Source organism: Canis lupus, chromosome 8 (genome assembly GCF_003254725.2).
Source record: "Canis lupus dingo isolate Sandy chromosome 8, ASM325472v2, whole genome shotgun sequence".
In the NCBI taxonomy this organism is placed as follows: domain Eukaryota; kingdom Metazoa; phylum Chordata; class Mammalia; order Carnivora; family Canidae; genus Canis; species Canis lupus.
In genome coordinates, this window is record NC_064250.1 from 74,566,939 (window position 1) to 74,579,517 (window position 12,579).

Below are 12,579 nucleotides of genomic sequence, written 5' to 3' on the forward strand. Positions count from 1 at the left end.
TCCCTGCTCCACTGTGTTGGGTATACTGGGATCCAAGCTCAAACTTGCTAATAAACCCTCTTGCATGTGCATCGGAGTCGGCTCCTTGGGGGTTTCTCAGATTTGCAATCTTGGGCACAACAGATCAGCATTAAGGAGGGCATGTGATGTGAAGAGGACTGTGTGTTATACAATATGCTGGCAATTTGCATTTAAATAAAGACAATATAAATGACCTTATCCTTGTTCCCCTGCTGGAACATCCTACATGGGCTTGATGAATCAAACAACAGACACTCATTCCCATAGACTTGGAGCCTGGAAACCCTGAGGTCCAAGAGTAGGCATATGTGGTGTCTGGCGACAGCCCACATCCTAGCCTGTCCATTCCCTGTCACCTCGCATTGGTCCAGTGTGCGGGGAGCTTTCCCAGTCCTGGTGTATAAAGGACCTGATCCCATCATGAGGCTGCACACCTTCTGACCTAAGTGCTCCCCTAAGGCTCCACCTCTGCCTCACATCACATAGGCGACAGGTTTCCGCATGCAGATGGTAGAGGTCACACCCAGGGAACTGATATCATCACCTGAAGGATCAAGGAGTTGTTCCATGCAGGTGGGAGGTCCTCCAATCCAGATCCTAACCATGAGGATCCTCATGGGTCCAGTACAAGCTTGTGGTCTCTGCATGTGCACAGTGTACAGCTGATCTTCAGAACCAGCTGGTGACCTTGGGGAGAGGACAGCTTCCATCTGAGGCTCCACATACGACCTTGGTGTATTTGTACTATAATTTTGTATTATGTGCTTCTTCCATATATCATTCATCTCCTTTCCCAGAGAATCAAATATTTGTCTACTTAGAATGACCATTTCTCTCTTTTGTCTTCCCAAATTCCATACTTGTTTAATGTAATTAATCTTCACACCATTATTTTGTTCTTAAATTTTAAATTTTAAATTATATGTTCATACTCTGCCTAAAAATGCCCAGGATGATTTGATAAAAATTGCTTTGAATATGTAGAAGGTTCTGGGCAGCATAGAAAATTTTACAATAGTTATTTTTCATTTTGTCTTAAATATTTTTTATTTATTCACGAGAGTCACAGACGGATGTAGAGACTTAGGCAGAGGGAGAAGCAGGCTCCCTTCCAAAAGCCTGAGCAGGACACCATCCCAGGACCCCAGGATCACAACCTGAGCCAATTGCAGGCACTCAAACTCTGAGCAACACAGGTGCCCTGACAATATTCATTGTTCTAATCCATAAGGACAGAAGTTTTTCCACCTCTTTGCATCTTCTTCAATTCCTTTCCTAAGTCGCCAAATAGAAACATTTTGGCCAAAAAAAATCCTACAGCTGTTGGGTAAAACAATATTTGCAGAAAAGCTCTATTATAAAGTCTTTATCATCAAGATAGCCTGGTACTGGCAAAAACAACACATAGATCAATGGAAAAGAGCAGAGAACGCAGAAATGGACCCTCAACTCTATGGGCAACTACTCTTCAAGAAGCAAGAAAAAATATTTAATGAAAAAATGCCTCATCAATAAATGGATCTGAAAAAAATTGGACAGCCACCTGCATAAGAATGAATGTGGACCATTCAGCTACACCAAACACAAACATAATCTCAAAATGGATGAAGTACCAAAATCTGAGACACAAAAGCTTCAAAATCATAGAGGAGAATTCAGGTAGCAACTTTTTGTCCTCAGCTGCAGTGACTGCTACCACGGCACCTTTCAAAAGGCATAGGAAACAACAGGGAAACATAGGGAAAGCCAACTATTAGGACTTCATCATGGTAGAATCTGTACAACAGTGCAACAAGTGACGAAATGAAAGGCAACATACAGAATAGGAAAAGATATTTCCTTAACAACATCAGCACCCAACAAAACAATCCAGTGAAGAAATGGAGAGAAGGCACAAACAGCCATTTCTCCAAAGAAGACCTACACATAGCCAACAGGTAGATGAGAAAAATGATCCACATGACTTGTCATCAGGGAAATAGAAATGAAAACCACACTAAGATCCCACTTATACAACTCAGAATGGATAAAGTAACAAGGCTAGGAAACAATAAATATAAGCGAGGATATTGAGGAAGTGGAACTGTCTCTTTCACCTTTGGTGGGAATGCAGGCTTGTTCAGCCACTCCAGAAAATAGAAAGGAATGTCCTGAAACAGTGAGAATAGAGCCGCCCTATGATGCAGCCACTAAACTACAGGGTATTTACCACAAATATGAAAATTTAATGAAATGAAGGGACTCCTGCACCCCAATGTTCACAGCAGCAACTGTCCACAATAGTCAAACCATGGGAGGAATCATGAAGCCCCTCTACAGAAAAGTGGATAAAGAAATGGTGGAAGGAGCTTCAATGTCCATCGACAGATGAATGGATAATGGAGATACGGTCTATATATACACTGGGACATTACTCAGCCATTAGAAACAACGAATACCCATCATTTGCTTCAACATGAATGGACGTGAAGGATATTACGCTGAGTGAAGTAAGTGATTCAGAGAAGGACAAACATTTTATGATTTCACTCATAAAAAGAACATAAGAAATAGTGCAAGGGAATAAAGGGGAAAGGAGATAGAATGAGTTGGAATGATCAGAGACAGTGACGGTACATGAGAACCTCCTAAGTATGGGGGAAAAAACAATGAGAGTGGAAGGGGAGATGGTCGGGGGGTTGGGGATCCTGGATGACAGGATCTGAGGAGAGTAATTGTCGGAATGAGTACTGTCTATTATAATATATGTTGGCAAACGGACTCCAATAAAAAATATACTCAAAATGTGGTTTATATATACAATGGGATATTACACAGCTGTCAGAAATGATGAATAACATGAAATAACATTTCCTTCAACATAGGTGGCCCTGGAGGTATTATGTTGAGAGAAATTAATCACAGAAAGGCAATGATATGGTGTCATTCATATGTGTAATATAGGAAATATTGAAAGAGACCATAAAGGAAGGAATGAAAATTAGTGGGGTAATATTACAGAGGAAGACAAATCATGAGAGACCCTTAACTCTGGGGAAAAAACACTGAGGGTCGCTGGAAGGGAGGGGGTGGGCAATGGGAAACTGGGTGATTGGAGTTAAGGAGGGCACGTGATGTGATGAGCACTGAATGTGTATTAAATATTAGTAAATTCAATTTAAACAAAGAAAAAATTACTTTAGGCTGTTCCAAGTCCTGGAATATTGTACATGGACTGGATTGAGCAAACCACAGACACTCATTCTCACAGATCTGGAATCTGAGACATCTGATGTCCAGGTGCAGGCACATGTGGTGTCTGGAGAGCACCCAGGTCCTAGGCTGTCCTTTCCCCATCACCTCACATGGGGCCAGAATACAGGGAGATTTCCCAGTCCTGGTGTATAAGGGCCCTGGACCTATCATGAGGCTGCACTTCCTGACCTCAGTGCTACCCCTAGGGCCCCACCTCCTCCCCAAATCCCATGGAACAGGATCCTGTCCCCACCACTGACCCACAACACACACCCGAAGCTAGTGGCCTCCCTGGCACCATCCAGGCATTTATGACGTGATGAGAGGCTTGCCTGGCTCTCATCAGATATGAAGGTGAAGGTATTTAAAGCTTATTCTCTCATGATTGTGTGTGTGTGTGAGTGACCTCAGAGTCCACCTCCCTACCATGTCATGCTGGGAATTTTTCTCACTCCCAGGCCATTTTTAACATTTTTGTAGAATGTCTCTTTTCACTTATGTTGAATGGAGATTACTGAATACCATGATGTGCAAGAGAACAGTTATCTTGGGGTCCTGTGATCCAAAGGGAGTGCCAATACGACTCATCAAAATGTTCAGATGACATGAATGGAGTAATTTGTAATTGATTAATATTTCAGGTCAGGAAAAGTTAAGTACAAGTAAGTGCAAGTGCTATAGTTGAATTCTAAGTCTCTAGGAAAGAGACTGAAGAGGTAAACACACAATCAAATGTTCAGAGAGACTCCCTGGGGGAAACTGTTTCTGAGAGGAAGCCCAGACCCCGACAGGAAACCTACCCAGAACCTCCATCTACACCTGCTCATGGGCCTTCAAGACAAAAGTGGTGAGGAGTGTGCACCCCCTGGTGGTCCCGATCCCCTTCTACAGGGAGGTTTGTGTCTGGACTCACACTGAGGTCCCCTCACTTTGTCACCTGCACAGTAATACACCGCTGTGTCCTCAGCTCTCAGGCTGTTCATCTGCAGATACAGCGTGTTCTTGGCATTGTCTCTGGAGGTGGTGAATCAGCCCTTCACAGCGTCTGTGTACCTAGTGCTACTTCCACCACTGTTACTGTATGCGACTCACTGCAGCCCCTTCCCTGGAGCCTGACAGACCCATCACATGCAGTAGATACTGAAGGTGAATCCAGAGGACACAGAGGAGAGTCTCAGGGACCCCCAGGCTTCACCAGGTCTCCCCCAGACTCCACCAGCTGCACCTCACCCTGGACACCTGTAGACACAAGACATCCTCGTCAGGAAACTGTCCCACATCCCCTGTTTCTCTCACTCAGCTCCACTCATAGACTCAAGTTCCCTTGTTCTCCATGAATTACCTTATAAAAGGTAATTTACTTTCTACAAGGAAAACCCAGCTGAGCACAGACTCCATGGTGGTTTGTCTGTGTTGTCTCATGAGCACTGAATGGTGTCAACTGTTGATCCAGGGCCTGGGGCTCCTCTCCAGCTTTAGGGTCAGGGCTGGGCTGGTTTAATCAGTGTAGTGACATCCTTATATGTGTGTCCTCTGACTAGGTAGTCAGCTCCAGTCTTAGATTCATTTCTTTACAAGCTATATACAAGCATTACTTCACAATGGTAGATCACATTCTTTTGGTGGCACAGTGGATTTATGATATACTTCAATCAACGTATTTATCTTTGCATTTCTGTGCCTTTTGAATGTCTCTCATTAATATAGTCCATTTTTAAGAGAATTTTTTTCTTCTTAAGTAAGTGTGATCATAAATATTTTTTAATACCAGTGTAAAGGGGAATGTTTTGTATATTTTATACAAAAAATTTGTTGTTAGTGTGTAGAAATTAACTTTATAGTCTATTTTGATTTGATATCCTGAATTTTCTCTGAGTTCATTACTTACTTTTAAGGTTTTTTTTTTTTTTGGAATGATTTTCCTCGTTGACTATGTATATGTAAACAAATTATTTTATTCCTGTTGAATGAATTTAAAATCTTTTATTTTATTATTGCCTCATTTCTACGGTAATGTTTGAATTGGGGGCATTGATGTTTTCCTTCTCTTCTGTCAGACACTTTCTTCTAATATTTTGTTTGATATATGGCAAATCTACGAGAGCAAATGAATTTCGTTTTGCATGAGGATGAGCTCCCTAATATATGGTGTGATGTGGGATTTCAGGACAGGACAGGAAGTCTGCTCACAACTTCTGCCCAATTCTCATTGGAGATACTGGTGGCTGTTGAGCTTGATACATTCATTTTATTTGATATATTCATTTTAGATATGAATTTGAGCCTTTAATCTGATAAGACACTTCCAAATATCTTCTCCCATTCTGTAGGTTGCCTTTTAAATACACTGATTCCTTTGCTGTGAAAATGCTCTTTCTTGATGAAGTCCCCATACTTCATTTTCCATTTCTTTCCCTTGCCTCTGGAGACACGTCTAGAAGTGGTTGCAGCTGAGGTAGAAAAGGTGCTGCCTATGTTCTCCTGAGGATTCTGATGGTTTTCCGACTCATTGAGATACTTCATCAGCTTTCAGTCCATTGTTGTGAATGATGTAAGAAAAGCGTCCCCTTTCATTCTTCTGCATGTGGGTCTCCAATATTCTCAGTGCCATTTGTTGAAGAGACTTTCTTTTTATCCATTGGATATGCTTTCCTGTTTTGTCAGGATTTATGACCACAGACTTCAGGTTCCATTTCTGGGATCTCAAACTTTTCTATTTATCTATACTTCTGTATTTGTGCCAGTGCCATAGTGTCCTGATGATCACAACGTTGTAATTTACCTCAACAACCAGAATCGGGATATCTACAGCCTTGCTTTACTTTTTCAGGATTGCTTTGGCTATTTGAGGTCTTTGTGGTTCCCTAAAAATTATGTGATTGTTTTCTCTAGCTCTTTGAAAAATTTTGTCAATATTTTAATATGGATGGTTTTCAATGTGTCACTTGCTTTTGGTAGCATAGATATTTTATCAATATTCATTCTACTAATATATGAGAATAAATATGTTCTATCTACTTGTATATTCCTTACTGTCTTTCATACGTTTTCTGGAATGTTTAGACCATACAGCCATTGCTCTTTGGTTACGATTTTTCCTCATCATTTGATGATTTCTGGTGCACTTATAAATTGCATCCAGTCCTTGATTTTCTTTTTGCTGCAGAGCAGATTTCTTTCATAGAAATCATAGGTTTATTTTTCTTTTTTTTCTACAGTTTCACTGACCCTTCTGAGCCTACTCGGATTATGTTGTTCTTTGCTGTTGAGTTTAATAAGTTCTTTATAGATCTTGGATACTAGCCCTTTATCTGATAGATCATTTGCAAATATCTGCTACCATCCCGTAGGTTGTCTTTTCATTTTGTTGACTGTTTCTTTTGATGTGCAGAAGCTTTTTATCTTGATGGAGTCCCAATAATTCAATTTTGCTTTTCTTTCTCTTGCCTTCATAGATGAATCATGCAAGAAGTTGCTGCAGCCAAGTTCAAAAAGGGTGTGAAAAATAAAAATATATGCTATTTTTTAATTTATAAGATTAATTAATTAATTGATTAATGTATACTTTTTATTGGAGTTCGATTTGCTATCAATCCTCATCAGTGTCCTGCCTCATGTGATAGGACATAGCGTCCAGCAGCATGGGTATTGAATCTGTGTAGGAGGAACAGTGAGCCTTTTTGTGGGACGTCATGTCCATGTTCTAGAGGTATGTGCACGATGTTTACACTCTGTTAACAATCGTCCATGGATATCTTGATGTGCACAGATTTGAGACACAGGTGTCCACATGTCTACCCATCCATCTTCACCAGCCCATGACTGAACAGGGAGCCCATGCAGGTGGAGTGGGGGGAAACATGGGGAGCAGTAGCCTGGCAATATGTTTTACCCTAATCTTCACTCTGCTAATGCACTGGATATGCTCCCATTTTAATCAGGTCCTGGAGAAGACCTGTGTTGCTCTGTTGTTCCCTTTGTGGATGGCTTTTGATGTGTCCCAGAGCTTTACCAGGAAACAAGGGTTTTGAGAGACATACTGGATTGTATGATTGTGATTTAATGTTCATTGATTGAAATTTTGCTTAAATTCTTTAATTTCTTCATTGATTCATTTCTTCTTCAATAAGATGTCCTTTTATGTACGTTTATTTATTTGTTATATATTTTTTAATTGAAGGTTGATTTCCAACATATAGCATAGCACCCCAGACTCATCTGGTCAAGTGTTCCCCTCAATGCCCTTCACCCAGTCACCCCATGCCCCCATCCACTTCTCTTCCCACTACCTCTTATTCGTTTCCCAGATTTAGAATTCCCTCATATTTTGTCACCCTCTCTAATTTTTTCCACTTATTTTCCCTCATTTCCTCTATAATTCTTTACACCATTTTTTATATTACCTGAATGAATGAGACCATATAATGTTTGTCCTCCAATTGACCTACATCACTCAGCATAATACCCTCCAGTTCCACTCACGGTGAAGCAATTGGTGGGTATTCCTCCGCTGTGGTGGCTGAGGAATATGCCATTGTAAATATAGAATACATGTTCCTTATCCATTTATCTTTCGATGAACACCAGGGCTCCTTCCACAGTTTGGTTATTCTGGACATTGCTGCTATAGGCATGGGAGACCAGGTGTCCTGGCATTTCACGCATCTATATCTTTCAGGTAAATCCCCAGCAGTGCAATTTCTGGGTCGTAAGACAGTTCTATTTTTAACTCTTTGAGGAACCTCCACACAGTTTTCCAGAGTGATTGCACCAGTTCACATTCCCACCAACAATGCAAGAGGGTTCCCCTTCTCCACATCCACTTCAGCATTTGTTCTTTCATATCTTCTTAATTTTCCCTATTCTCACTGGTGTGAGGTAGTATCACATTGTCATTTAGGGGCCTTCCATGTTTTTATTGGTTTTGACTTGTTTCATAGCATATTGGTCTGAACCTATTCATGGAGTGAATTCAACCATTCTGTACCACTTGACACATGAGTTGTGACCATGTGTATGATCAGTTCTGGAGTATTTTCCATGTACAATAAAGAAGAACGTGTACTCTCCTTTGGGAAAAATACCCTGATATATTTGTGAAGTATGTCTGATCCAGTATGTCTCTCAAATCCCTTGTTTCTTGTTGAGCTTCTGCTTAGATGATTCTCACTGATATCAGGGGACATTGAAGTCCCCACTGTAAAGGTAATAGTAGCCATGAGTGTCATTAAGTTTAGGGTTAATTGGTTTGTGCACTTGTCTTCTCCGAAGTTAGCAGTGTGAATATTTTGAAAAGGTAGATCTTCTGTTGGATAAACAATTTTTATGATATAGTATCCTTATTCATCCTTTATTATAGGCTTTGTTTTAAATTCTAGATCAGCTCCTATAAGCATTGCTCCTCTTCCTTCCTCTTGATGTTCATTGACATGATTAGTGGGAGTTTTCTCCCTCACTTTCAACCTGGATGTGTCTTTTTATTGAAAAAGAGAGAGTCTGCTGGAACTCCTGGGTGGCTCAGCTGTTCAGCACCTGCCTTTGACCCAGGGTATGATCCTGTAGACACAGTATCAAGTCCCACATCAGGCTCCCTGCATGGAGCCTGCTCCTCTCTCTGCCTTTGTCTTTGCCTCTCTATGTCTCTCATGAATACATAAATTAAATCTTTAAAAAGGAAAGAAAAAGAGTCTTTGCTATGATTTTCTCAAATATACATTCTGTCCTCTCTCTTCCTTCCCTTCATGGGCCCTAAATATTTTAATTTAGTTTGAACTAATGGCACTAGTGATTTTTCAAGCCTTTCATGGTCCATTATTTGTGTGTCTCTACTTTCCACACCTTCATTCCTTTCTATCACCTTGTCTTCGATGTCACCTATGCTCCATTCGACCTCATTTACCATGGCTGTTACAGCATCTAGTTTAGACTCTATCTCACATTGATCGCTTTTAATTTACAACTGAATTGGTTCATTTCTACATTAAGTTATAATGTAGTGTGTTTTAGCTTTCCTGAAATGCAACTAGTAACTTTAAAATTAATATCCTGTATTTGAGCTCTTATTTTTTACTTTATCCTTCTTAATTAGATCTATGGCAGAGAGTATTACCTCTGGTTCTTTCCTTTGTCGTGAATGGCATATGCTCCAGGAATTGTATTACTGGGTATTTACCCCAAGCACACAGATGTAGTGATGCAAAGGGCACTGGAACCCCAGTGTTCATAGCAGCAAAGTACACAATAGCCAAACTGTGGAGGGAGACATGATGTCCACCACAGAAGAATGGATAAATATCATGTGTAGTATACACAATGGGATATTACTCTGCCGTCAGAAATATCAAATACCTACCATTTACATTGACATTGATGGAACTGGAGGGTATTTTGCTGAGTAAAATAAGTCAATCAGAGGACAATTATCATATCATTTCTGTCTAACGTGGAATATACATAACCTTTCAAAGTAACATTGGCTAATGCTGGCAAGCCTGGTAATCATTAGAGAGGGGGACAGAACATGAGAAACCATTAACTATAGGAAACAGAATGAGGTATAATACTGGGGAGGTTAGTGGGTCTATTGGGTCATTGTATGATGTGCATTAAAGAGGGTAAATGATGTCATCAATACTGTTATAAGCACCTGATGGATTATTGAACATTAGAAAAGAAGTATGTAGTATAAGTTGGCTAATTCAATGTAACAAAAAACAAAACTATTTTATTTAAAAATATTATTGTAGCAAATGGTAGGTATTTGTCATTTCTAATGGCTGAGTAATATTCCATTGTATACATAAACCGCATCTTCTTTATCCATTTATCTTTCGATGGACATCGAGGCTCCTTCCAGAGTTGGCTATCGTGGACATTGCTGCTAGAAATCAACGTGGATGGAACTGGAGGGTATTATGCTGAGTGAAGTAAGTCAATCGGAGGACAAACATTATATGTTCTCATTCATTTGGGGAATATAAATAATAGTGAAAGGGAATATAAGGGAAGGGAGAAGAAATGTGTGGGAAATATCAGAAAGGGAGACAGAACGTAAAGACTCCTGACTCTGGGAAATGAACTAGAGGTGGTGGAAGGGGAGGGGGGCAGGGGCTGGGGGTGAATGGGTGACGGGCAGTGAGGGGGGCACTCGACGGGATGAGCACTGGGTGTTATTCTGTATGTTGGCAAATTGAACACCAATAAAAATAAATGTATTATAAAAAATAAATAAAATAAATAAAAATATTATTGTATCAAAGAAGATGTGGTCTATGTATACAATGGAATATTACTCAGCCATTAGAAATGACAAATACCCACCTTTTGCTTTGATGTGGATGGACCTGGAGGGTACTATGCTGATTAAAAAAGTCAATTGGAAATGGATAAACATTATATGGTCTCATTCATTTGAGGAATATAAAAATTAGTGAAAGGGAATAAGAGGAAAGGAGAGAAGATGAGTGAAAATTTCTGTGAGGGTGACACAACATGAGAGAAACCTAACTCTGGGAAATGAACAAGGGGTAGTGGAAGGGGAGGTGGGCGGAGTGTTGGGGTGACTGGGTAATGGGCACGGAGGGGAGCACTTGGTGGGATGAGCACTGTGTGTTATTCTGTATGTTGGCAAATTGAGCATCAATAAAAAATAAATTTATTATTAAAAAATGATGTATTTTTATAAAAGGTATTTTTGATAACAAATGTGGCAGAAAAATTCAGTTTCAATTCTTTTCAATCTATGCCTTTAATCAAACTTAATTTTGAATTTCTCAGATCATTCCCCCTGACCCTAAGGGCTATGTGCAGGACTTGTCTTCTGCCTCCAAATCTAACACATTGCAACTTTGAATGGATCACATGCATCAGGAAGACTGCCAGCAGAGCCAACCGACCAAAAGACGCCTGTGTCCACTTCACAAAGACACGGAGTCTTGCCTATAATATTCCTGCAATTCTAAATTTAGAATTTAGCTGAATTTCAGAGGGTTTCAGGTAATTCAGTTCTATTTGTAAGTCTCTAACAACTCAGTCACTGTGTTCCACTGCAGTTAACTCTGTGATCTTCTGTAATCACTTTGATGAGCTTACCTGATGCAGAATGAGCTCATTCAAGCAGAGATTGGGATATAATAAACTTGTGTCAGAACGAACATTTTCCATTGTATACCCTATATTTCTATTTTTCTTATCCCTCCTAAACTAACAGTATGGTGCTGCTTTGCAACTGTAAGTTTTTCATGAATTCTTTTTACATTCAAATACTATATTCCATCTAAGAGAAGAAAACTATCTACCATGAACCTCTTCTATGGATTTATCAGGTATTTTTGATAACAAATGCAGCAGGAATTTTCCGTTTCAAACCAATTTCAATTTGTGCCTCTGATCAACCATAATTTTGGTTTTCTTAGATCAGTCCCCCTGACCCTGTGGGGTGCATACAGGACTTTTGTTCTGTTTCCAAATCTAGCCCATTCCATCTTTGTTTTTTTAATGTTTTATTTATTCATGAGAGACACACACACAGAGAGATGCAGAGACACAGGCAGTGTGAGAAGTAGGCTCCATGCACGGAGCCTGATGTGGGACTCGATCCCTGATCTCCAGGATCAGGCCCTGGGCTGAAGGCAGCACAAAACTGCTGTGCACCCAGGTACCCCCATTTCCATCTTTGAATGGATCATATGCATCAAGAAGACTGCAAGCAGAGCCCACCATCCAAATGGCACCTGTGTCACCTGCACAGGGACCTGGAGTCCTGCCAATAATATTCCTGCAATTCTGGTCCTTTGGGAGCATCTTTGCCCTCCTTGAATCCCCAGTCTCACTGCTAGGTCGTGAATTGCTCTTATCTCACTTGTTGGATGACCTTATGTTCATGGACCACATATGTCTATAATTACTTCCTGAAACATAATATAATATTAGTACAATACTCAGTAGGCTTGTACAAACAAAAATGTGTCCTTAGGATCCAGAATCAGAGTAGGGGTGAAAATAAGATTACGATACTCTGAAACAAAACACCAGGGTCCAAAGTTCACCTCCAACATATAAATCAGAAAAAATTAACCACACCATCTTTAGTATAAGATAATATGGGAGAGAGAAGTTAACATGTCAGAAGGTTTAGGGGACTCAGGGTTTGTCATATACCTGAAACAGCTGGATGGTTATTGAATCATTTCAAACATCCATGAAATCGATCAGAGTTGAAAAAGCAACAACAGAAGGACTCCTAATAGAATACTGAGCAGGTTTTGGAGTGCTGGAGCTGTGCGGTGTTGACATTGGGGAGATACAATTGTAGGGATGACAGCA